The sequence below is a fragment of the Oncorhynchus mykiss genome, chromosome 7 (genome assembly GCF_057628025.1).
Source record: "Oncorhynchus mykiss isolate SJ-2025 chromosome 7, ASM5762802v1, whole genome shotgun sequence".
NCBI classification, from domain to species: domain Eukaryota; kingdom Metazoa; phylum Chordata; class Actinopteri; order Salmoniformes; family Salmonidae; genus Oncorhynchus; species Oncorhynchus mykiss.
The window spans coordinates 31,954,070-31,976,071 of NC_143028.1; the positions used below are offsets into that span (position 1 = coordinate 31,954,070).

Consider the following 22,002-nt stretch of genomic DNA (forward strand, 5'->3'; position numbering starts at 1 on the left):
AATGTCTTTTTGTAATTTCTTATTTTACAGCTTTGATGCTCTGGGGCCTAGTGTAGTCGCCAAGGAGCGTTCGGACCAGGTTTCAGCTGCTGCGAAACGCTGCCATCCTTCCTCCCATAGATGAGCACCACCTGTACAAGCACCACCTGGACAGGACACAGCTAGACAAACGTATCATTTGAGAAGACCTCTTTGTCGCAAAGGACATCACATGCCCTGCACCAAAGTCAAGGGCAGGACAGAAACAGGCTCTCCGAATTTACAGTTGAAGTCAGAATTTTACATAGCCAAATACATTTCAACTCAGTTTTTCACAATTACTGACATTTAATTATTGTACAAATTACCTGTCTTAGGTCAGTTAGGATCACCACTTTATTTTAAAAATGTGAAATGTCAGAATAATAGTAGAGAGAATGATTTACTTCAGCTTTTATTTCTTACATCACATTCCCATGTATTTGGTAGCATTGCCTTTAAATTGTTTAACTTGGGTCAAACGTTCCGGGTAGCCTTCCACAAGCTTCCCACAATAAGTTGGGTGAATTTTGACCCATTCCTCCTGACAGAGCTTGTGTAACTGAGTCAGGTTCGTAGGCCTCCTTACTCGCACATGTTATTTCAGTTCTGCCCACAAATGTTCTATAGGAATGAGGTCAGGGCTTTGTGATGGCCACTCCAATACCTTGACTTTGTGGTCCTTAAGCCATTTTGCCACAACTTTGGAAGTATGCTTGGGGTCATTGTCCATTTGGAAGACCCATTTGCGACCAATCTTTAACTTCCTGACCGATGTCTTGAGATGTTGCTTCAATATATCCACATAATGTTCCTCCCTCATGATGCCACCTATTTTGTGAAGTGCACTGGTCCTTCCTGCAGCAAAGCACCACCACAGCATGATGCTGCCACCCCCGTGCTTCACGGTTGGGATATTGTTCTTTGGCGTGCAAGCCTCCCCCTTTTTCCTCCAAACATAACAATGGTCATTTTTATGGCTGAACAGTTCTTTTTGTTTCATCAGACCAGAGGACATTTCTCCAAAAAGTACAATATTTGACCCCATGTGCAGTTGCAAACCGTAGTCTGGCTTTTTCATGGTGGTTTTGGAGCAGTGGCTTCTTCCTTGCTGAGCTGCCTTTCAGGTGATTGATATAGGACTCGTTTTACTGTGGATATAGATACTTTTGTACCTGTTTCCTCCAGCAACTTCACAAGGTCCTTTGCTGTTGTTCTGGGATTGATTTGCACTTTTCGCACCAAAGTACGTTCATTTCTAGGAGACAGAACACGTCTCTTTCCTGAGTGGTATGACGACAGCCTGGTCCCGTGGTGTTTATACTTGCATACTTGTCACATTCGTTGAAATGAGCGCAGCATGCATAGAGTTCCACGCTCATTAAAATGAAACTCACCAACAAAAACAATAAGCAGCAAACGAGACGTAACGACTGGAGTGCTCACAGGCACAACACAAAACCAAGATCCCACAAACGAAAGGTGGAAAAAAGGCTGCCTAAGTATGATCCCCAATCAGAGACAATGATAGACAGCTGCCTCTGATTGGGAACCATACCCGGCCAACAAAGAAATAGAAAAACTAGAATTCCCACCCAAAACACAACCGACCTAACCAAATAGAGAAATAAAAAGGCACTCTAAAGGTCAGGGCGTGATAGTACTATTGTTTGTACAGATAAACGTGGTACCTTCAGGCGTTTGGAAATTGCTCCCAAGGATGAACCAGACTTGTGGAGGTCTAAAGAAAAAAATCTGAGGTCTTGGCTGATTTCTTTTGATTTTCCCATGATGTCAAGTAAAGAGGCACTGAGTTTGAAGGTAGGCCTTGAATTACATCCACAGGTACACCTCCAATTGACTCAAATGATGTCAATTAGCCTATCAGAAGCTTCTAAAGCCATGACATCATTTTCTGGAATTTTCCAAGCTGTTTTAAGGCACAGTCAACTTAGTGTATGTAAACTTCTGACCCACTGGAATTGTGATACAGTCAATTAGAAGTGAGATAATCTGTCTATAAAAAAAAATAGTTGGAAAAATGACTTGTGTCATGAAATTTGTGGAGTGGTTGAAAAACGAGTCTTAATGACTTCAATTGTATAGTTAAATACAGTAGCGGTGAAATTAACGGTAGGCTCCTTTAAGGGTAGGTAGCATAAACTTAACCACATGTAACAAATGGATTTGCATTAGTATACACATCAAAAGTCCCAGTGCAAAGTTACACCTAACTTTTCAATTTGTTCAGTTATTACATAAAGCTGATCTGAATTTCGAAGTCGATGAAGTCATGTTTTTTCGTGGTGTGATGTAATATGGAGGACTCGCTAAGCTAGCCTATTACCTATATTGTAAACTCCAACAGAAATCAGTTCGAAATGTATAACTTCAAATTAAACCATATCGTTTGCACTCATGATTACTGCTTTCAATTTAAATGTCAGCCAAACTACAAGCAAATACTCTATGAATTTATTGTTACTAATCAACTTGCAAGGTTGCTAGCCATCTAGCCTGCTAACATTAGCCCTACTAGTCTGCTTACATTAAATAAGCAGTGAATGAGTCAGCCAGTTGCTGTCAGCACCTAGCTTACAGCTACATTAAAGGGAATGTGAATGGGGATAACTAGTCAGTTGTACAACTGAAATGTGTCTTCCGCATTTAACACAACCCCTCTGAATCGGCGCCCGGGGAACAGTGGGTTAACTGCTTTGCTCAATGGCACAAACAGATTTTTAACCTTGATTAAAGTAAACCAAAGTTTTGGAAATACATAACGCCATCTAACCAAATATCAAAGAACGTTAGCTATATTAATAGCTCAAATAAGCAAAAAGAAACGACAAGCCATCATTACTTTTAAGACATGAAGGTTAGTTAATCCGGATAATTTCAAGAACTTTTAAAGTTTCTTCAAGTTCAGTCGCAAAAACCATCAAGCATTGATGAAGAAACTGGCTCTCATGAGGACCGCCACAGGAAAGGAAGACCCAGAGTTACCTCTGCTGCAGAGGACATGTTCATTCGAGTTACCAGCCTCAGAAAATACAGCCCAAATAAATGCTTCGAAGTTCAAGTAACAGGCATCTCAATATCAACAGTCAGAGGAGACTGTGTGAATCAGGCCTTCATGGTCAAATTGCTGCAAAGAAACCACTACTAAAGGGCAACAATAAAAAAAGTGGTAATTTATAAACAATGACAAGTGTTGAAGTCTCCACACGGTTCTGGTTTTGAGGCTTGGGCATCTGGGTGCTGCAGTTCATCTGTCTAATCCCCTGCAAGGAGAGAGAAAGCCATTACTATTATTACAATGGTGTATTCATTTAACATAATATATTCCTGTTTGATATGCATGCATATAATTAAATTGGACATGTCCTCCTTTATAATATGCCAGTGTTTGTTTTGTATCCAAATGCATTTAGTTTAGGATGAAGTAGCCTAGGCCTTCTAATCTAGTTACATTGCATATCGCCTATGAATATTATTTACCTATGCACAAGGTGAACATGAAATCAAGCCATCTTGAACATCAGGTTAATTTAATAATATGCACGGGTGATATCGTTGTATGAATATATCACAATGCAAGCCTGTTCATTGGAAATACATCAACAGCAGTACTAATGCAATGCAATATTAGTGTCACAGTGAAACACCACCATTCTGGCTCGATCATTCATTAAACAGTAAGCAAAATAGCTTAGCTATTACATTAAAAAAAATATATATATTTGCTTCAGCCTCTCTACCATGCATCCAAGCTTACCAGTCATACGTCCAAAGATGTAGCAGCAGACCAAGCAATGTGCGAGAGGAGGACCCAACAAAATAATGATTCTAGTTGGTGTTAGCTTAATTCAGTAACAGGTACTGAGGAGATCAATTATGTTACTTGTTATTTGTGTTAAATATTTCCATTCTGGAATAGTTGTCCACTGAATTACTAGCACTAGTTTATCACGCTGCTACATTGGCTACAATGTAAACAGACATAGATGGCTAGCATAACAATCAAGTGCCTGGAGCTAGTTTTGTTGACGCTGGCTGCGTGATGTGGTTTCCTGTTTAGGTTAGAGGTCACGTTGAAGACAGTTAAAATGTAACAGACTAGACAGTATGCTCTCTCAGGTGTTCTTAGCAAATCACCCCTGAAAGAATGAGAGAACAGAACGCAAGTGCATATTTTGAAACACAGCCAATGTGTTTCTTCTGATGATGTTAAGTAAGCTTTCCTTGATATTACTAAAGGTGTCCCCCAAGGGCCGATTTTGGGCCCTGTACTTTTTAATATTGGTTTGTCTGTAAGAAATTGTAGCCACTTGTATGCGGACGATACTTTTGCGTCACAGAAAGACTTTGTAGAACTGAAATTGGTACTTAACGCAGGTAAAACTGGCTCCCGAGTGGCGCAGTGGTCTAAGGCACTACATCTCAGTGCTAGAGGCGTCACTACAGTCCCTGGTTCAATCCTGGGCTGTATCACAACCAGCCATGAATGGGAGTCCCATAGGGCGGAGGAAAATTGGCCCAGCATCGTCTGGGTTAAGGGATGGTTTGGCCGGGGTAGGCTGTCATTGTAAAATAATGATGTTCTTAACTGACTTGCCTAGTTAAATAAAAGTATGTGTTTTCTTCCAAAAAGCTTTAAGATTTGTCTGATAATTTATTCAAGTGTACATTGGATTGACCGGGTATATGGATTGATGGAAAGCTGTGTTTCAAAAAGCATAATGTTGTTAGTTAGTTAGTTACAGTGCCAGAAAGAAGAGAGTATTCATACCCCTTGACTTATTCCACATTTTGTTTTGCTACAGCCCGAAATCAAAATAGATTTTTTTTAAACACATAATGACAAAGTGAAAACATGTTTTTAGAAATGTTTGCTAATGTATTGGAAATGAATAGAGAAATCTCATTTACATAAGTATTCACACCCGAGTCAATACATGTTAGAATCGTCTTTGTTTTGGAGATGACATAGCATAATGCAGACAGAATCTGTTCTACAAAATATATTCCCAAATATTTTATGTTCTCTGTTACTCTGTGTACACAGAACTGCATGAAGGGAATTAAATAGTCTATTATCCACAGCAGCTTTCAACTCAGAACGCGATACATACTGTAGCCTACAGCTGTACATGCTGGCAAAGTAATTCAAAGCCTACACTTTATCTCAGGATGTAACTTTCCAGTGCTACTATTTTGCCATGTAATGTTGTTAAGAAAACCAAAATCAGACAATCCATAGTAGAATAGTTTACCTATTTACCTGGTCGGCTTGTTGTGTGTACTATGCGAGATAGATATCCCTCTCCAGGCGCATTCAAATTACGAGAGCCATGCAATCCATTCTTAACGCAATCGCGGAAAAACACTTCTAAAAGCAGTTTTGCCAAATTTATTTTGAAAGCAGGTTTGGCCTTTGTTAAAAAACGGAGGGGATCCCAGTTTTACATTGCTACCATGTTTATGTCTCTACTCCCTCTAAACAAAATGCAGTTTTACCACATTTAGGTACAAGCATGGTTTTAGGCACAACTTTGCAACAGAGATCTTAAAGAGGCAATGTCTCTTAAAAAGGGCAATGACATACTTTGTAATTGAAAACAAAAATAAACATTGAGAGATATTCATATGTATAATAAAATAATGACAATCAAGATGTTGTGTCCAACGGGGTAAATGCAGATGGACAAATTCCATGCATCAGCCTATGTACATTTTATAACCGCTATGCTTTATCAGTTGGGCTACAGGTGATAATGCTTATTGCTAACAGCACATCTGATAATATAGAGCATGCATAGACAAGGTCCAGTATGTACAAAATAAAACATTAATACCAATATGCTATTGGGCTCATTTCTTGAGGTGGAAATTATATTTTAGATGGTGTCAGTATAATCTTGTCAAACATTTTGGAGTAGAATGTAAAAAGTTACAGGGAGGACCCCAGACCCCTAAGCAAGTGGAGTGGAATTGGTCAAGCGATCCGTTTAATACATGTACAAAATTATCCTCTTTCCCTAAAAGCATGATGGTCATGACTTTTTTTACATGAACTGGGAGTTTTACTTGGCCCCAGAAAATCGATATGAGAATGACTTAAGTTTCAGTCATGGGATTTTGTTTTCTTTAACCTCTGCTTATTAAAAAAACATTTAAACATAGTGCATTCGGAAAGTATTCAGACCCCTTGACTTTTTCCACATTTTGTTACGTTATAGCCATATTCTAAAATTCATCAAATTAAATGTTTTCCTCATCAATCCACACACAATACCACATAATGACAAAGCAAAAACAGATGTTTTGTATTAAAAATGAATAAATATAAAACTGAAATATCACATTTACATAAGCATTCAGATCCTTTACTCAGTACTTTACTGAATCACCTTTTGCAGCGATTACAGCCTTGAGACTTCTTGGGTATGACACTACAAGCTTGGTACACCTGTATTTGGAGGGTTTCTCCCATTCTTCTCTGCAGATCCTCAAGCTCAGTCAGGTTGGATGGGGAGCGTCGCTACACAGCTATTTTCAGGTCTCTCCAGAGATGTTTGATCGGGTTCAAGTCCAGGCTCTGGCTGAGCCACAGTCCCAAAGCCACTCCTGCGTTGTCTTGGCTGTGTGCTTAGGGTCGTTGTCCTGTTGGAAGGTAAACCTTCACCCCATTCTGAGGTCCTGAGCACTCTGGAGCAGATTTTCATCAAGGATTTCTATATTTTGCTCCGTTCATCTTTCCCTCCATTCTGACTAGTCTCCCAGTCCATGCCGCTGAAAAAACATCCCCATAGCATGATGCTGCCACCACCATGCTTCACTGTAGGTACGGTGCCAGGTTTCCTCCAGACATGATGCTTGGCATTCAGGCCAAAGAGTTCAATCTTGGTTTCATCAGACCAGAGAATCTTGATTCTCATGTTCGGGAGAGTCCTTTAGGTGCCTTTTGACAAACTCCAAGCGGGCTGTCATGTGCCTTTTACTGAGGAGTGGCTTCCGTCTGGCCACTCTACCATTAAGGCCTGCTTGGTGATGTGCTGCAGAGATGGGAGAACCTTCCAGAAGGACAACCATCTCCACAGAGGAACTATAAAACTCTATCAGTGAGACCATCAGGTTCTTGGTCACCTCCCTAACCAAGGCTTTTCTCCACTGGTTGCTCAATTTGGCCAGTCGGTCAGCTCTAGGAAGTGTCTTGGTGATTCCAAACTTGTTCTATTTAAGAATGGAGGCCACTGTGTTTTTGGGGACCTTCAATGCTGCAGACATTTTTTGGTACCCTTCCCCAGATCTGTGCCTCGATACAATCCTGTCTCGGAGTGCTACAGACAATTCCTTTGACCTCTTGGCTTGGTTTTTGCTCTGACGTGCACTGTTAACTGTGGGACCTTATATAGACAGGTGTGTGCCTTTACAAATCATATTCAATCAATTTAATTTCCACAGGTGGATTCCCAACAAGTTTAAAAGCATCTCAAGGATGATCAATGGAAACAGGATGCACCTGAGCTCAATTTCGGGTCTCATGGCAAAGGGAGTGAATACTTACGTAAATCAGGTATCTGTTTTTTCTTTTAATACATTTTTCAAAAAATCTAATCTAAAAACTTGTTTTTTGCTTCATCCTTATGGGATATTTTGTGTAGAGTGATGAGGAAAACATTTTATGTAATCCATTTTAGAATAAGGCTGTAAAGTAACAAAATGTGGAAAAAGTCAAGGGGTCTGAATAATTCCCTAATGCACTGTAATTCCAATTTTACATTATGGGCTATTGTGTGTAGGCCAGGTACACAATCTCAATTTAATCAATTTTAAATTAAGGCTGTAACACAACATGTGGAAAAAGTCAAGGGCTGTGAATAACTTCTTACAGTGCCTTCAGAAAGTTAGAATTAATATGGGCTTCCTTTATAGGAATAGGGCCTTCGTTAAATAGCACAAAACAAGTCATTCAATAGACATTCATTCCGGCCTTAGACTATGACATTATCATCACTATGAATGCAGTTGCCACTAATGAATTCATTAGACAGTTTATCAAAGCGTACTGCACTTTATTACGGGCGATAGGGTCGGTACACATCACTGAATTCTGTATCAAAAAGTAGACTGACCCTCTCTTAAGTTTCATGAATCAATGCTCTGCTCTCTTTTTTTTCATTAAGCCCCCTTGTGCAAACTTCCGCCATACCTTACTTCATTGTTAAATTACAGACATTCGAGTCACAAGACCTGATTACAGGGATGTCTAACTCCGGAGAGCCCTTCGGTCTCCACTGAGCTAGTCACTAGATCTACATGTAGTTTTTTTGCATCCTTGTGGAATGATCTTCAGAACTCTAAAGTTGGATGAATTTTACTGAGAAGTATTAATTTATCATGGTCATGTTTTGTACATTTTTATCAAATGTGTATTGCATGTTTTTATTGCGTTAGAAATGTTAAATATTGTCAATTTGTACGACTGTGTGCAGATTCCCTTGTAAAAATAGGCCTATTGCTGCATTCACATGCTAGTCGTAACTAGGAAGCTCCGAATTTTCAGTACTGGCTGTTGTTTTACACGTGCCGTGTTCACCAGTTAGCAAGTTAGTTAGACTAGTTCCGACTAGCATGTGAAAGCGGCATTGGTCTCCATGGAATTTCACTTTTTAAATATTTTTTTTTTTTAATTAAGTCTGCTGTAGAGATAGTATTCATATTCAAGTGAAAATGTTTTACACATGGATCATAATCATGTAATATAATATGTGTGTTTGCATTGTCTGATGACAAAATTGACAAATAACACAAAACACCCTCCAAAAGAAGGAAAGCTGCTCTTATTATAGAGCCGATCATTTACGACAAAAAAAAGTATAATATAATGATCACAGCTGAAAGGCGTGAAAATATTACATGACTCTTGCCAAAACTACAACTCCTGAACACCTTTTTGGCAACGTAGGGAGGGAGGAGTCATAAAGGTTTCCGGAGTGGAGTACTATGGGAAGTGTTTTGGTATAATTTGAATAATTTTGCACGCCCAATTTTTCAGTTTTATATTTGTTAAAAAAGTTTGAAATATCCAATAAATGTTGTTCCACTTCATGATTGTGTCCCACTTGTTGTTGATTCTTCACAAAAAAATACAGTTTTATATCTTTATGTTTGAAGCCTGAAATGTGGCAAAAGGTCGCAAAGTTCAAGGGGGCCGAATACTTTCGCAAGGCATTGTACAGTGAGTGCAAATGAGGTAAGTTAAGGAAATAAATAGGCCATGGTGGCGAAGTAATTACAATATAGCAATTAAACACTGGAATGGTAGATCGGCAGAAGATGAATGTGCAGGTAGAGATACTGGGGTGAAAAGGAGCTAAATAAATAAATAAACACCAGTATGAGGTAGGTAGATAGATGGGCTGTTTACAGATGGGCTATGTACAGGTGCAGTGATCTGTAAGCTGCTCTGACGGCTGTTGCTTAAAGCTAGTGAGGGAGATGTGAGTCTCCAGCAACAGAGATTTTTGCAATTCGTTCCAGTCATGGGCAGCAGAGAACTGGAAGGAAAGACAACCAAAGTAGGAATTGGCTTTGGGGGTGACCAGTGAGATATACCTACTGGAGCGCGTGCTACGAGTGGGTGCTGCTATGGTGACCAGTGAGCTGAGATAAGGCGGGGCTTTACCTAGCAGAGACTTGTAGATAACCTGTAGCCAGTGGGTTTGGCGAAGAGTATGAAGCGAGGGCCAACCAACGAGAGCGCACAGGTCGCAATGGTGGGTAGTGTATGGGGCTTTGGTGACAAAACGGATGGCACTGTGATAGACTGCATCCAATTTGTTGAGTAGAGTGTTGGAGGCTATTTTATAGATGACATCACCGAAGTCGAGGATCGGTAGGATGGTCAGTTTTACGAGGGTATGTTTGGCAGCATGAGTGAAGGATGCTTTGTTGCGATATAGGAAGCTGATTCTAGATTTAATTTTGGATTGGAGATGCTTAATGTGAGTCTGGAAGCAGAGTTTACAGTCTAACCAGACACCTAGGTATTTGCAGTTGTACACGTATTCTAAGTCGTCCAGAGTAGTGATGCTGGACGGGCGAGCAGGTGCGGGCAGTTATCGATTGAAAAGCATGCATTTAGTTTTACTTGCGTTTAAGAGCAGTTGGAGGCCACGGAAGGAGAGTTGTATGGCATTGAATCTCGTCTGGAGGTTAGTTAACACAGTGTCCAAGGAGGGGCCAGAAGTATACAGAATGGTGTCGTCTGTGTAGAGGTGGATCAGAGAATCACCAGCAGCAAGAGCAACATAATTGATGTATGCAGAAAAGAGAGTCGGCCCAAGATTTAAACCCTGTGGCACACCCATAGAGACTATCAGAGGTCCGGACAACAGGCCCTACGATTTGACACACTGAACTCTATCAGAGAAGTAGTTGGTAAACCAGGCGAGGCAATAATTTGAGAAACCAAGGCTGTCGAGTCTGCCAATAAGAATGTTGTGATTGACAGAGTCGAATGCCTTGGCCAGGTCGATGAATACGGCTGCACAGTAATGTCTCTTATTGATGGTGGTTATGATGTCGTTTAGAACCTTGAGCGTGGCTGAGGTGCACCCATGACCAGCTCTGAAACCAGATTGCATAACGGAGAAAGTATGGAGGGATTCGAAATGGTCAGTAATCTGTTTGTTAACTTGGCTTTCGAAGACCTTAGAAAGACAGGGTAGGATAGATATAGGTCTGTAGCAGTTTGGGTCTAGAGTGTCACCGCCTTTGAAGAGGGGGATGATCGCGGCAGCTTTCCAATCTTTGGGAATCTCAGACAATACAAAAGAGAGGTTGAACAGGCTAGTAATAGGGGTTGCAACAATTTCGGCAGATAATTTTAGAAAGAGAGGGTCCAGATTGTCTAGCCCGGCTGATTTGTAGGGGTCCAGATTTTACAGCTCTTTCAGAACATCAGCTATCTGGATTTGGGTAAAGGAGAAATGGTGGGGGCTTTGGCGGGTTGCTGTGGAGTGTGCCGGGCAGTTGACCGGGGTAGGGGTAGCCATGTGGAAAGCATGGCCAGCCGTAGAGAAATGCTTATTGAAATTCTCAATAATAGTGGATTTATCGGTGGTGACAGTGTTTTCTAGCCTCATAGCAGTGGGCAGCTGGGAGGAGGTGCTCTTATTCTCCATGGACTTTACAGTGTCCCATAACTTTTTTGAGTTAGTACTACAGGATGCAAATTTCTGTTTGAAAAAGCTTGCCTTAGCTTTTCTAACTGCCTGTGTATATTTGTTCCTAACTTCCCTGAAAAGTTGCATATCACGGGGGCTATTCGATGCTAATGCAGAACGCCACAGGATATTTTTTGTGCTGGTCAAGGGCAGACAGGTCTGGCGTGAAACAAGAACTATATCTATTCCTAGTTCTACATTTTTTTGAGAGGGGCATGCTTATTTAAGATGGTGAGGAAGGCACTTTTAAAGAATAGCCAAGCAGAAGTGAAGTGTCGCAGAAGTGTTTCAGGGAGCGTTTGACAGTGATGAGGGGTGGTTGTTTGGTCGCAGACCCATTACGGACGCAGGCAATGAGGCAGTGATCGCTGAGATCTTGATTGAAAACAGCAGAGGTGTATTTGGAGGGTGAATTAGTTAGGATCACATCTATGAGGGTGCCGGTGTTTACTGATTGGGGTTGTACCTGGTAGGTTCATTGTTAATTTGTGTGAGATTGAGGGCATCAAGTTTAGTTTGTATGATGGCCGGAGTGTTAAGCATGTCCCAGTTTAGGTCACCTAGTAGCACAAGCTCAGAAGATAGATGGGGGGCAATCAATTCACATATGGTATCGAGGGCACAGCTGGGGGCAGAGGGAGGTCTGTAGCAAGCGGCAACAGTGAGAGACTTGTTTCTGGAAAGGCGAATTTTTAGAAGTAGAAGCTCAAATTGTTTGGGTACAGACTTAGATAGTAATAAAGAACTCTGCAGGCTATCTTTGCAGTAGATTGCAACACCGCCCCCTTTGGCAGTTCTATCTTGGCGGAAAACTTTATAGTTAGCAATGGAGATTTCAGGTTTTTTGGTGGTTTTCCTAAGCCAGGATTCAGACACGGCTAAGACATCTGGGTTGGCAGAGTGTGCTAAAGCAGTGAGTAAGACAAACGTAGGGAGTAGGCTTCTAATGTTAACATGCATGAAACCAAGGCTTTTATGTTTACAGAAGTCAACAAATGAGAGCACCTGGGGGGTGGGAGTGGAGCTAGGCACTGCAGGACCTGGATTAACCTCCACATCACCAGATGAACAGAGGAGAAGTAGGATAAGGGCACGGCTAAAGACTATACGAACTGGCCGTCTAGCACGTTCAGAACAGAGAGTAAAAGGAGCAAGTTTCTGAGCACGATAGCATAGATTCAAGGCATAGTGTACAGACAAAGGTAAGATAGGATGTGAGTACATTGGAGGTAAACCTAGGCATTGAGTAATGAAGAGAGAGATATTGTCTCTAGAGATGTTTAAACCAGGTGATGTCATCGCATATGTAGAAGGTGGAACAACATGGTTGGTTAAGGCACATTGAGCAGGGCTAGAAGCTCTACAGTGAAATAAGACAGTAATCACTAACCAGGACAGTAATGGACAAGGCATATTGATATTAGAGAGAGGCATGTGTAGCCAAGTGAACATATGGGTCCAGTGAGCGGTTGGGCTGGCTAGGGACACGGCGATTCAGACAGTTAGCAGGCTAACAAGGTAACGGTTAGTAGGGCGGGGCTAAACAAGCTAGCAGCTAGAAGACCGGGGCAAGCTAGCAGTTAGCAGGCCGTGTTAGCAAGCAAGCAATTAGCATGGGCTAGCAGTTACAGACCGGGCAGGTAAGCTAGCAGTTAGCAGGCCGGGGCAAGCTAGCAGTTAGCAGGCCGGGTTATCAAGCATTTAGCAGGGGCTAGCAATTAGCAGACCGGGTTAGCAAGCAAGCAGTTAGCAAGGGCTAGCAGTTAGCAGACCGGGCAGGCAAGCTAGCAGTTATCAGGCCGGGCCCGGCAAGCTAGCAGTTAGCAGACCGGGTTAGCAAGCAAGCAGATATCAGGGGCTAGAAAGTTAGCCTTTGGGGGACGTCTCGATGGGGGTAAGTCTGTTTTTGCCTCTTCGTGTGGTGACGTCGATAGACCAGTCGTGGAATTAGTAGGGTTACATGTAGCTCTACGTAGCTAGCATGCCTAGCTGGTTAGCATAATGGGCCTTCATCGGGCGTTGTGCCTTGTAGTCCTCGGGCCGATTATGTCGGTATTCCGGTCATTGGGGATCTGCGGGGTTCCATGCCCCGTACCGGCTGTAGAAGGGGTCCGGATATTGTAGCCCAGGAGTATGCTTCGGTGGTAGCACAGGAGCCCTGGCTGTGCTGGCTTCAAGCTAATTGGTGCTTGCTCTGGGATGGAAACTATAGCCAGGAGTAGTCATCCGGGATTGCGGTTAGCTAGTTGTGAAGATCCAGATTAAAATGTTCAGTTTGCGGTAGGAATCCGGGGATAAAAATAACAGGTCCGTTATGCTCTGCTTAGAGTCACATAGTTCGAACTGACGAGAGCTTTCCGAGCTGAAAGGTTAGCTGGTGACCGCTGGCAATGGTTTACTGACTGATAGCTGGCTAGCTTCCGTTGAGGGATTCCAGATCCAAAGTAAATATAAATACTTTAGGAAAAAAAGCAGATCCATGCCACGGCAGGTTGCAGGAGAGTATTTAGATGTTGAGGTTTAGCTAAATATTTGAAAGGATATGCGACGAAAAATATGTAAAACGATATATACAAGGGACACGACAGGACAAAGAGGTCTGACTGCTACACCATCTTGGAACGAGAAAGAGTAAGATCTAACCAGCTTTGCCACTCCTTAACACTTGAACTTCTTCCCTCAGGGCACTGTTTTCCTGTTGGAGTCTTTTCATTTTTGCCCTGTCTTCTTTCAGCGATTTGTTTTCCTGCTGGAGCCTCGATTTCTAACTTTTCCCGTCCGCCAAGCACATTCCAAAGCCATCTGGCTCCTACAGATAACTATTAACTTCTGATGCAAGAACCAGTCTCTATCATTCCGCAGACATTACTTCTGAGTATAACAATGCTCCAAGTTTATCCCAGAATCTAACACTTTTTAATACAATGACATACTGTGCAAAAAATAACAGATAGGCAAACTTATGTACTACATACCTCCATGGCTGTCCTCCAAGTGCAGCTGTGGTTAATATGATATTGGAGAATATGACACTTGTCCTAATTAAAAGACAGATGACATTAATAAAGTGACTCGTTTCCCCTCTGAATTTCCATTAGTTTAATGCCTCACTTACTTTGGACTCGTCCGCTTGAAGTGGCGTCCATTTCATAGAGGAGACAAATACATCTATGTAGAAAAAAGACTTACAGTTGAAGTCGGAAGTTTACATACACCTTAGCCAAATACATTTAAACTCAGTTTCACAATTCCTGACGTTTAATCCTGTCTTAGGTCAGTTAGGATCACCACTTTATTTTAAGAATGTGAAATGTCAGAATAATAGTAGAGAGAAATATTTACTTCAGCTTTTAATTCTTTCATCACATTCCCAGTGGGTCAGAAGTTTATATACACTCAATTAGTATTTGATAGCATTGCGTTTAAATTGTTTAACTTGGGGTAAACATTTTGGGTAGCCTTCCACAAGCTTCCCACAATAAGTTGGGTGAATCTTGGGCCATTCTTCCTGACAGAGCTTGTGTAACTGAGTCAGGTTTGTAGCCTCCTTGCTCGCACATGTTATTTCAGTTCTGCCCACAAATTTTCTATAAGATTGAGGTCAGGGCTTTGTGATGGCCGCTCCAATACCTTGACTTTGTAGTCCTTAATCGATTTTTCCACAACCTTGGAAGTATGCTTGGGGTCATTTTCCATTTGGAAGACCCATTTGTGACCAAGCTTTAACTTCCTGACTGATGTCTTGAGATGTTGCTTCAATATATCCACATCATTGTCCTACCTCATGATGCCATCTATTTTGTGAAGTGCACCAGTCCCTCCTGCAGCAAATCACCCCCACAGCATGATGCTGCCACCCCCGTGCTTCACGGTTGGGATGGTGTTCTTCGGCTTGCAAGCCTCCCCCTTTTTCCTCCAAACATAACGATGGTCATTATGGCCAAACAGTTCTATTTTTGTGTCATCAGACCAGAGGACATTTCTCCAAAAAGTACGATCTTTGTCGCCATGTGCAGTTGCAAACCGTAGTCTGGCGTTTTTATGGCGGTTTAGGAGCAGTGGCTTCTTCCTTACTGGGCAGCCTTTCAGGTGACGTAGGACTCGTTTTACTTTGGATATAGATACTTTTGTACCTGTCTCCTCCAGCATCTTCACAAGGTCCTTTGCTGTCAGTACAGAGACAAAGTAGAATCTCAATTCAATGGCTCAGACACAAGAGGCATGTGGCAGGGTCTACAGTCAATCACGGACTACAGGAAGAAATCCAGCCCAGTCACGGACCAGGATGTCCTGCTCCCAGGCAGACTAAATAACTTTTTTGCCCGCTTTGAGGACAATACAGTGCCACTGACACGGCCTGCAACGAAAACATGCGGTCTCTCCTTCACTGCAGCCGAGGTGAGTAAGACATTTAAACGTGTTAACCCTCGCAAGGCTGCAGGCCCAGACGGAATCCCCAGCCGCGCCCTCAGAGCATGCGCAGACCAGCTGGCCGGTGTGTTTACGGACATATTCAATCAATCCCTATACCAGTCTGCTGTTCCCACATGCTTCAAGAGGGCCACCATTGTTCCTGTTCCCAAGAAAGCTAAGGTAACTGAGCTAAACGACTACCGCCCCGTAGCACTCACTTCCGTCATCATGAAGTGCTTTGAGAGACTAGTCAAGGACCATATCACCTCCACCCTACCTGACACCCTAGACCCACTCCAATTTGCTTACCGCCCAAATAGGTCCACAGACGATGCAATCTCAACCACACTGCACACTGCCCTAACCCATCTGGACAAGAGGAATACCTATGTGAGAATGCTGTTCATTGACTACAGCTCGGCATTCAACACCATAGTACCCTCCAAGCTCGTCATCAAGCTCGAGACCCTGGGTCTCGACCCCGCCCTGTGCAACTGGGTACTGGACTTCCTGACGGGCCGCCCCCAGGTGGTGAGGGTAGGCAACAACATCTCCTCCCCGCTGACCCTCAACACTGGGGCCCCACAAGGGTGCGTTCTGAGCCCTCTCCTGTACTCCCTGTTCACCCACGACTGCGTGGCCACGCACGCCTCCAACTCAATCATCAAGTTTGCGGACGACACAACAGTGGTAGGCTTGATTACCAACAACGACGAGACGGCCTACAGGGAGGAGGTGAGGGCCCTCGGAGTGTGGTGTCAGGAAAATAACCTCACACTCAACGTCAACAAAACTAAGGAGATGATTGTGGACTTCAGGAAACAGCAGAGGGAACACCCCCCTATCCACATCGATGGAACAGTAGTGGAGAGGGTAGCAAGTTTTAAGTTCCTCGACATACACATCACAGACAAACTGAATTGGTCCACTCACACAGACAGCATTGTGAAGAAGGCGCAGCAGCGCCTCTTCAACCTCAGGAGGCTGAAGAAATTCGGCTTGTCACCAAAAGCACTCACAAACTTCTACAGATGCACAATCGAGAGCATCCTGGCGGGCTGTATCACCGCCTGGTACGGCAACTGCTCCGCCCTCAACCGTAAGGCTCTCCAGAGGGTAGTGAGGTCTGCACAACGCATCACCGGGGGCAAACTACCTGCCCTCCAGGACACCTACACCACCCGATGTCACAGGAAGGCCATAAAGATCATCAAGGACATCAACCACCCGAGCCACTGCCTGTTCACCCCGCTATCGTCCAGAAGGCGAGGTCAGTACAGGTGCATCAAAGCTGGGACCGAGAGACTGAAAAACAGCTTCTATCTCAAGGCCATCAGACTGTTAAACAGCCACCACTAACATTGAGTGGCTGCTGCCAACACACTGACACTGACTCAACTCCAGCCACTTTAATAATGGGAATTGATGGGAAATGATGTAAATATATCACTAGCCACTTTAAACAATGCTACCTTATATAATGTTACTTACCCTACATTATTCATCTCATATGCATACGTATATACTGTACTCTATACCATCGACTGTATCCTTATGTAATACATGTATCACTAGCCACTTTAACTATGCCACTTTGTTTACATACTCATCTCATATGTATATACTGTACTCGATACCATCTACTGTATCTTGCCTATGCTGCTCTGTACCATCACTCATTCATATCTCCTTATGTACATATTCTTTATCCCCTTACACTGTGTACAAGACAGTAGTTTTGGAATTGTTAGTTAGATTACTTGTTGGTTATTACTGCATTGTCGGAACTAGAAGCACAAGTATTTCGCTACACTCGCATTAACATCTGCTAACCATGTGTATGTGACAAATAAAATTTGATTTGATTTGATTTGATTTGTTGTTCTGGGATTAGTTTGCACTTTTTGCAGCAAAGTACGTTTATCTCTAGGAGACATAATGCGTCTCCTTCCTGAGCGGTATGATGACTGTGTGGTCCCATGGTGCGTACTATTGTTTGTACAGAGGAATGTGGTACGTTCAGGCATTTGGAAATTGCTCCCAAGGATGAGCCAGACTTGTGGAGGTCTACAGTATTTTTTTCTGAGGTCTTGGCTGATGTCTTTTGATTTTCCCAATGTCAAGCAAAGAGGCACTGAGTTTGAAGGTAGGCCTTGAAATACATCCACAGGTACACCTCCAATTGACTCAAATTATGTTAATTAGCATTTTAGAATCTTCTAATTCAATTACATCATTTTCTGGAATTTTCCAAGCTGTTTAAAGGCACACTATGTAAACTTCTGACCCACTGAAAATGTGATACAGTGAATTATATGTGAATTAATCTGTCTGTTAGCAGTTGCTGGAAAAATTACTTGTGTCATGCACAAAGTAGATGTCCTAACTGACTTGCCAAAACTGTAGTTTGTTAACATGAAATTTGTGGAGTGGTTGAAAAACTAGTTTTAATGACTCCAATCTAAGTGTATGAAAACTTCCGACTTCAACTGTAAGTACATTTTGAAAATGTACATGATATCCAATTATGGTTCAAGCATTTAAAAAAACTATTTTCACGGTTCGATAAAAGTCCTGATTTGGTGGGACTGGCGCCACGTCTGAAAGAGAAGTTTAACTTCTCTAGGGTAGAGGGCAGCATTTGGAATATTGGATGAAAAGCGTGCCCAAAGTAAATTACCTGCTAGTCAGGCCCAGAAGCTAGGATATGCATAAAATTGGTAGAGTTGGATAGAAAACACTAAAGTTTCCAAAACTGTTAAAATAACGTCTGTGAGTATAACAGATCTGATTTGGCAGGCAAAAACCTGAGAAAAATCCATCCAGGAAGTATACTTTCTTTTGGGTAGTTTTCTATTCAATGCCATTACAGTATCCATTGATTTAGGACTCAAATTGCAGTTCCTATGCCTTCCACTAGATGTCAACAGTCTTTAGAAATTGTTTCAGGCTTGTAATTCTGAAAAATGAGGGAGTAAGACCAGTCTTAATAACTGGACCCTAAAGTGTCACAGAGCTTTTTCATGCGCAATCCCGAGAGCGCGCCTTTCTTGTTTACCTTTTACCGGACAACGTTATTGTCCGGTTGAAATATTATCGATTATTTAGGCTAAAACAACCTGAGGATTGAATATAAACATCGTTTGACATGTTTCTATGAACTTTACTGATACAATTTGGATTTTTTTGTCTTCCTGTTGTGACTGCGTTTGAGCCTTTGGATTACTGAAGAAAACGCGAACAAAACAGAGGTTTTTGGATATAAAGAGAGACAAACAAACAAAACGGACATTTATTGAGTAAAATGAATGTCTTCTGAGTGCAACCATATGAAGATCATCAAAGGTAAGTGATTAATTTTATCTCCATTTCTGACTTGTGTAACTCTTCTACTTGGCTCGTTACTGTTTGTAATGATTTGTCTGCTGGGTGATGTTCTCAAATATTCGCATGGTATGCTTTTGCCGTAAAGCCTTTTTGAAATCTGACACCGTGGTTGGATTCACAAGAAGTGAATCTTTAAACCTATGTTTAACACTTGTATATTTTCTGAATTTTTATAATCAGTATTTCTGTTTTTGAATTTGGAGCTCTGCAATTTCACTGGATGTTGGTCAGGTGGGGACGCTACCGTCCCACATACCCTAGAGAGGTTTTAACATACCAACTCTATCGTCCACTGACACCTCAATGTTTGCATGTTACATCTGTGCCATCTCCCAAGTGTTTAGATCAGTGAATAATAAGGTAGAGGCATGAATTATACCGCAAAACACTGTCACATCAGGCAAGTTAATTATACTAACAGTTAAAATGAGGGTACATCTGAGACATAAATTAGGCCAAATTACCTGCTCCCTTCATGAACTTAAAGCAACATCTTTCCTGCTAGTCAACTTATCACAACAAAACTGTTTAGCAACTAATGTTAGCTAGCTAGCTAATATTAGGCTAGCAATGCCATACAAGCTGCTAGCTAGCAAGCTAACATACCGCCACACCAACGTTAGCAACTTGCGTTAACGTTGTCCTAAAAATAATGCAGTGAAAAACGCCAGCTAAGCTAGCATGTACTTCAACATCAAGTTGAGTTTACTTTGCTAGCTTAACGTGTTAAGGTTACTATTTGAGCAGACATTACAGACAGACAATCGTAAATTATAAAAGTTTGTGTTATCTATGACAATAGTCGGAATGGTAACATGTAACAACAGAAGGAAAGATGTAACGTTACTTGATGTGTCGCAGTAAAAAAACAGAAAATTGACGGTTGGCATCCAACAACAATGAAAATTGATGGATTGGAATTGGCGACAAGCCCTCGAAGACCTTTTCCTTTCTGTGAGATAACATGGGTCGGGGTTTTGCTCAAGGACCAATAGAATCACTCTACATGATTCAAAATCCAGGCCAGCGAATTGGTGCCCCATCTATTGACTGACAGTGTGCCACTAGCATATATTCGGTATTTGGAAACGTCTGGTGTTGATAAATACAAACAATTGAACTGTTATTTTGTTCCAAAAGCCTACCATCACCATTTTTCTATAGCTTCTACCACGTTCGAGGGACTATACTCACTTCTTATTGATGAAATTGGTCTTTCCGGCTTCTTCTGTGAGGGTTTAAGAGGTGTCGCCACCTACTGTACGTAGTGTGTAAGGTTGTAGGAGAGTAAACATTATAGACTGTAGCAGCCTATATATCTCTAATGCAATTAACATTACTTGGCAAAGGAGAGTAAAAAGGTGGGTAGTTTGAGTTTACTCTCCACTATTTGTGGTCACAGGCTGACAACCCAATGCAATGGCTATGGGTTCCTAAAGTTTAGCAATGCAAGGACATCCTGGCCGGCCAATTGTGCATCACCTTGTTAGCTTGATAGTATTTTTTATTGGGAAAATAAATCAAATTCAAAGCTCTGTCATAACACTCTGCCATAGTACTGTGAGATTATTCTACTTACCCAGAGTCAGATGAACTCATGGGTACCATTTATTTTGTCTCTGTGTGCAGTTTGGAGATGATTGAAGTTAGCATATCGTTAGCTTAGCGTAATTTCTGGAAGTTTCCAGGTACAGTAGTTGGCTCCTCTCAGAAGCAGTGAAATAGACCTAACTACTCCAAAGCGGGATGGTTATACATATAAATGAAGATGAAAAATTGCCTCTGGGCATTTCCATGTAAAGGCCCCATGAGCATTAACATGTGAAGTTCATAGGAGCACATCAAATTTTGCGTCAAATGAAAGTGAAAAGTAAATTTGTTTTTTAAATGAAGGCATTTACATTTCAACCATTTTCCATCCTAACAATTTGGAATAAGCAAAGGCTTTGATTTCTGGTCAAACAGATGGAAAAGGGGTCTTAGAAAACATGTAGAAGAAAAAGTCTTAAAAGGTATTAGAAATACATTAAAATACTATTGTTCAGGTAAAGATGCTTGCCAACTGATATCAACATTTACATTTACTTTTGCAGAGATTATTTTCCTTCTGTATGTTTAAGAAATATTGCCTAGTGTCATGTCATTCTGTTACCATACCCCACATCTTTAAGATATTTTCACATTTCTCCCACAGAAGTAACAAGGTAGATCTAACAATTAGTTAGTGTTTTTACTGATACATTTTATTTATGATTTATTAAGTGATTAAAACAGATCATTCTGTTACCAAATCAGTAACAGAAGGACCAGAAAATCGGTAACAGAATGACTGCAACTGAATTGGCTACAATGGGAATTCATAGTAGTTACACAAACCACAGTTGGGTCATCTGCTACTGACCTCTCTTCCATACTTGTGTTCAGCTCATAACTTTTCTTTCTCTTTCTGTCGACTAGTGGTCAAGCAAATGTGTGAAAACAGTCTCTCTCCCGCTCCAGTTAATGTCACCTCTCCTGGCTCTTACTGACACCTACCCATGAGCCCCCTCTTTCCATTTACTGTAACCAGTCCTCTCACCCACTGAGCACCGACCACCACTGGATGTCCATGAATGTTGACAAGTAGTTGAAATTTGGCAAGTTCAAATCTGAACCAATTATAGACATCTGTTTCACAAGTATGGACAGTACAGAACAGTAGAGCACAGTAAAGAAAATTATAGTACTGTTCAGTAGAATTTAGTACAGTGCAGAATAGCACACTAGAGTACAGTATAATTTACTGTATTGTTGGCTACTTTACTGTATCGCAATTAAATATAAAAAAATTGTACTATACTGTGCTGTACTTTGAAACATAGATGTCTATGATTGGTACATATTCGGTCTGGACTAACCAAATTTGGTATTGTTTGGGGCAGAGATCATTCAAATAAATAGCCAGTGTGAA

At 41.6% G+C, this 22,002-nt stretch overlaps 1 long non-coding RNA gene across 1 annotated transcript; it reads right to left on the reverse strand.

Annotated features, from left to right (window-relative positions):
* Positions 1-307: 307 nt before the first annotated feature.
* On the reverse strand, positions 308-14,231 carry LOC149982513 (uncharacterized). Its single transcript, XR_016497201.1, has 2 exons — positions 12,258-14,231; positions 308-3,302 (listed from the first exon to the last, which is right to left on the reverse strand). It is a non-coding gene; the product is annotated as an uncharacterized LOC149982513 (long non-coding RNA).
* Positions 14,232-22,002: the final 7,771 nt, after the last annotated feature.